Below are 6,000 nucleotides of genomic sequence, written 5' to 3'. Positions count from 1 at the left end.
TTCTGGTGAACGTGGGGTTTGTAGTCCTTACATAGTAACCAGTAGATTTCTGGTGAACGTGGGGTTTGTAGTCCTTACATGGTAACTAGTTTTCTGGTTAACGTGGGGTTTGTAGTCCTTACATAGTAACCAGTAGATTTCTGGTGAACGTGGGGTTTGTAGTCCTTACATAGTAACCAGTAGATTTCTGGTGAACGTGGGGTTTGTAGTCCTTACATAGTAACCAGTAGATTTCTGGTGAACGTGGGGTTTGTAGTCCTTACATAGTAACCAGTAGATTTCTGGTGAACGTGGGGTTTGTAGTCCTTACATAGTAACCAGTAGATTTCTGGTGAACGTGGGTTTCAGACATGCTGCTTGTTTTAAATGCGACTCCAGTTGCGTGTCTGCCATCGGAGATTTTTTTTTTTTTTAACTGCCAGCTGCCCCCCCCCCCCCCCTCTCTCTCTCTGTCTCTCTCTTACTCACACACACACACACACACACACACACTAACACATACCTGGTGTCGAAATAAAAAAAATAAAAAAGAACCAAAAACAAAAAAAGTCACAATGATCATAAAAAAATTAAAAGTTAAAAAAAGAAAGTTATATTGAGTATGAAAACTCTTTTTCATTACATTTTACTTCATAATTGCAACCGCATGTGTTGTATTAATTGTTGCAAAACGTTCTGTATATAGTTCTGTCTGTTACCATGACAACACCATCGATCTGAAGCTCGATGCTGTCATGTAAATAGTTTTCAAATCAGCAATAAATATAAGAATTTCTGATCAACCCATATCAATTGCATGCTTAAAATAACATACCCGTTAATAAATGCATATACACATCAACTTTCTTTTTATTATATCATCACCATTCAATATTCATTATGTCATCAACACTATTCATTATGTCAGCAACTTTCTTTAATATTAATGCATATACACATCAACGTTCTTTGATATTAATGCATATACACATCAACTTTCTTTTTGATTAATTCATATACACATCAACTTTCTTTTATATTAATGCATATACTGATTAACTTAATTTTTGATTTATCATCACCATTCATTATGTCATCATCACTTTTCATTATGTCATCAACTTTCTTTTTAATAAATGCATATACAGATCAAATTTATTTTTAATGAATGCATATGCACATCAATTTTCTTTTATATTAATGCATATACACATCAAATTTCTTTTTTATTAATGCATATACTCATTAACTTAATTTTTTATTAATGCATAAACATATTAACTTTCTTTTAGATTAACGCATATACGCATCAAGTTTTTTTTAGATTTCTGCATGTACACATCAACTTTCTTTTAGATGTATGCATATACACATTATGTCATCATCACTATTCAATATGACATCAACTTTTTTTTATAGATTAATGCATGTACACGTTAACTTTCTTTTTATCACCATTCATTATGTCATCATCACTATTCATTATGTCATCAACTTTCTTTCATATTAATGCATATACACCTCAACATTCTTTGATATTAATGCATATACACCTCAACATTCTTTGATATTAATGCATGTACAAATCAACTTTCTATTCATTGCATCATCACCATTAATTATGATATCATCACTATTCATCCCTTCTCTCCAAAGCCAGGAGCATATCTGGCCATGTTCATCGCTCAAGCAAAGCCAGCAACAGATTACATGAGCTCCAAACACAGTAGAACCTCCCCCAGCACACGCTCATAACAGATGAAAAAACAAGGTGGAACAATACGTTCTACATGCTCCAGCGGCTGGTGGAGTAGCGCAGGGCTTGGCATTCTAACATGGGTAAAGATTCTACAATCATCTATCCAAATGAGTGGGGGTTAGCATCAGACATGCTCACTGTTCTTAGTCCTTTTGAGGAGGTCACACGGGCGCCCTCAAAACCCAGCGCCTCCATCTCTGAGGTCATCCCCCTCCTGGATGGCCCTGCGCCATCATCAGGTCACTGCATGCTGGTGAGGAATCTGAGGATGAATCAGATCAGTTCCTGGCTGGTGATGATGATCAGGATGCCACAGTGGGGCTGGGCCAAGATGTTGCGGCTGAGTCCAGGGAAAGGTTAGGCACAGCAGCAGGGAAACTGGCAGCCAATCTGAGCAAAGAACTAGGATGGCGTTTTGAACCAATTTTTGCAAACTCCACATTTCTGCTTGCAGCTCTCCTTGACCCCAGATATGAGGCCAGCTGTTTTCTGAGCGGGTTTTTATCACAGCTGGAAATGTGTTCAGTCCACAGCGTGCAAACTTAGATCCTAGCCATGTGGAACAACTGGTGTTCATTACAGTAATCATCACTATTCATTATGACATCAACTTTTTTTATAGATTATTGCATATACACATCAACTTTCTTTTTATTATATCATCACCATCATTATGTCATCATCACAATTCATTATGACATCAACTTTCTTTTTTATTAATGCATATACACATTAACTTCCTATTTTATTAAAGCATATACACATCAACTTTCTTTTTAATAAATGCATATACACATCAAATTTCTTTTTGATTAAAGCATATACACATTCATTATATCATCATCACTATTCATTTTAACATCAACTTTTTTATAGATTAATGCATATACACATCAATTTTCTTTTTATTATATCATCACTATTCATTATGTCATCATCACTATTCATTATGACATCAACTTTCTTTTATATTAATGCATATACACATCAACTTTCTTTTCATTAATGCATATACTCATAAAATTAATTTTTGATTAATGCAAATACATATCAACTCTCTTTTAAATAAATGCATATACACATCAACTTTGTTTTATATTAATGCATATACACATTAACTTTCTTTTTTATTAATGCATATACACATCAACTTTCTTTTATATTACAGTTTTTTACAATTGCTATGACAGATTTTTCAATACATTTAACAAGTTTCCTAAACTCTTAACACACCAACACACACAAAACACACAACTGGCAAAACAGTAAATTTCATGCTCAAAATCACACATTGTAAACTAAACTCCAAAACTAATTTTCTAAATACAATAATACACTAACACTACACACTATGTCTAACAAAAAACTGCAAACATGTTTCAAAATCAAATAATTATTCCAAACACTAACACATGTTCTCCTCCAACAGGAACATTTAGTCAATCATAACACAATGACAAAAGAAAACACTATCATCAGCTGACATTACAAAAACTTCTTTATTTTAGATGTGTCAGGTATGCCCTTACACAATAGACAGGATATTGTATTGATCATGGATTGTGTTTTGCACATGCATTTTGTTTCTTTTGTTGAAGAAATTCAATACAAAAAAATGAATGACTATCTCAGAGTAGCTTTATAGAATGTACAGTTTTTGAAAAAAAAGAAAGAGACAGAATTGCTGCACAGAAGACTTTATTTGCTGATTTGATGTTGGCTCCTCTCCGGCCCGGCACGGTAACTGGGGCCCTTTTTCCAATTAGGTTTCTCCCACGGCGACGCCTTTTCGCCAAGTTGAAGCCAGCCTCGTCAACATAGATAATTTCATGTGGGACTTGATTGGCCTCCATCTCAATGACTCTCTGAAAGTAATTAGACACAGTGTATGTGACTGCTGTGCTGTACTGTATATCTACTGTATGTCCTCATGTACTCCAGGTTTATAGAGTAGTTTACAGTAATGACTGTATTGCATAACCTTACCTGGACGTATTGGTGACGGAGTTCTTTGATGCGTTCAGTGTTCCTTTCAAAAGGAACTTTCTATAGTTGTTTCATTCGGACTCTGTGTTAAGCTAGAGTCCGAGAAATGGATGTTATGCTGATTGCTGCAATGTTCCCAAAGACAAGGTTGTCCTCTACAACTCTGGACTGAATGTCCTTCAGTTTCATTTCATTGTCAGCAATCACCATGTTGACAATAGCAAGTTCCTGTTCTTCATCCAGGAGCTTTCCTCTTCCCCTGAGGGAGGTAGACATTGATCCTTAGAGAGACACAATGCAGTTACATATGAGACCAGAGGCATAAAGTCACTCTAATACTGTAAGTGGTCATTTTACAGTATTTACACTTTGATGTAGGAGAAGCAATATCCTACCTGTTGGTTTCTCTGAAAACACGGACAAAAGATGCCACTGTGTCCTGGCTGATATTTGGCTGTACTCGTTCACCAGCCTCTCTGTATGCTAGCCCGTGGTTTATGACATGGTCAACGATAGTAGGTCTTGTTTGATCAGTTACCCTAGTTCTGGTCCTTCTTTGAGCGCCACCATGCATTCTAACTCCTCTTCCTCTACCTTGCCCCACTCCTCTCCCTTGTCCTGGTACTCGTCTTCCTCGCCCTCGTGCAGGCATTTCCTTCTTTCTTTCTTTCTTTCTTTCTTTCTTTGTGTTGATCTATATTGTTCCTTTTCCACCCAAGACCAGCCCAAAAAATTCACTATATGAATAGTTGTTCACCTTGACTTAAGCCTGTAAGGTTAGGTTTAGAACATGGTGTTATCTGTTCTGACATACAGTGTTAAAGCACTGGTAAATTTGGCTGTGAAAATCTGTTGTTTTGGTCTTGTTTGAGCTTGTGTGTAAAGGAGTTTAAGCATTTTAAATTTGTGTTAATTGTATGCATTATGTGTTAAAGCAACCAGAAATATGTTAATAGTATACAGTGGTGTGAAAAAGTGTTTGCCCCCTTTCCTCATTTCCTGTTTCTTTGCATGTTTGTCACACTTAAGTGTTTCGGAACATCAAACCAATTAAACAATAGTCAAGGACAACACAAGTAAACACAAAATGCAATTTGTAAATGAAGGTGTTTATTATTAAAGGTGAAAAAAAATCCAAACCATCATGGCCCTGTGTGAAAAAGTGATTGCCCCCCTTGTTAAAACATACTATAACTGTGGTTGTCCACACCTGAGTTCAATTTCTCTAGCCACACCCAGGCCTGATTATTGCCACACCTGTTCACAATCAAGGCATCACTTAAATAGGAGCTGCTTGACACAGTAAGGTCCACCAGAAGATCCTTAAAAGCTACACATCATGCCGAGACCCAAAGAAATTCAGGAACAATTGAGAAAGAAAGTAATTGAGATCTATCAGTCTGGAAAGGGTTATGAAGCCATTTCCAAAGCTTTGGGAATCCAGCGAACCACAGTGAGAGCCATTATCCACAAATGGCGAAGACATGGAACAGTGGTGAACCTTCCCAGGAGTGGCCGGCTGCCCAAAATTACCCCAAGAGCGCAGCGACAACTCATCCAAGAGGTCACAAAAGACCCCACAACAACGTCCAAAGAACTGCAGGCCTCACTTGCCTCAGTTAAAGTCAGCGTTCATGCCTCCACCATCAGGAAAAGACTGGGCAAAAATGGCCTGCATGGCAGAGTTCCAAGGAGAAAACCACTGCTGAGCAAAAAGAACATCAAAGCTCGTCTCAATTTCTCCACAACATATCTTGATGATCCCCAAGACTTTGGGACAACATTCTGTGGACCGATGAGACAAAAGTGGAACTCTTTGGAAGGTGTGTGTCCAAGTATATCTGGCGTAGAAGGAACACTGCATTTCAAAAGAGAACATTATACCAACAGTAAATATGTGGTGGTGGTAGTGTGATGGTCTGGGGCTGTTTTGCTGCTTCAGGACCTGGAAGACTTGCCGTGATACAAGGAACTATGAATTCTGCTGTCTACCAAGAGATCCTGAAGGAGAATGTCCGACCATCTGTTCGTGTACTCAACGAACTTGGGTTCTGCAGCAGGACAATGATCCTAAACACACCAGCAAGTCCACCACCGAATGGCTGAAGGAAAAACAAAATGAAGACTTTGGAGTAGCCTAGCAAAGTCCTGACCTGATCCTATTGAGATGTTGTGGTATGACCTAAAAAGGTCGTTCATGCTGGAAAACCCTCTAATGTAACTGAATAGGACAATTCTGCAAAGATGAGTGGGCCAACATTCCTCCAGGACGCTGT

This window comes from Etheostoma spectabile, unplaced genomic scaffold, assembly GCF_008692095.1.
Source record: "Etheostoma spectabile isolate EspeVRDwgs_2016 unplaced genomic scaffold, UIUC_Espe_1.0 scaffold00018967, whole genome shotgun sequence".
NCBI lineage: Eukaryota > Metazoa > Chordata > Actinopteri > Perciformes > Percidae > Etheostoma > Etheostoma spectabile.
The sequence above is the reverse complement of the archived record's forward strand: the minus strand, read 5'-3'. Positions refer to the sequence as shown.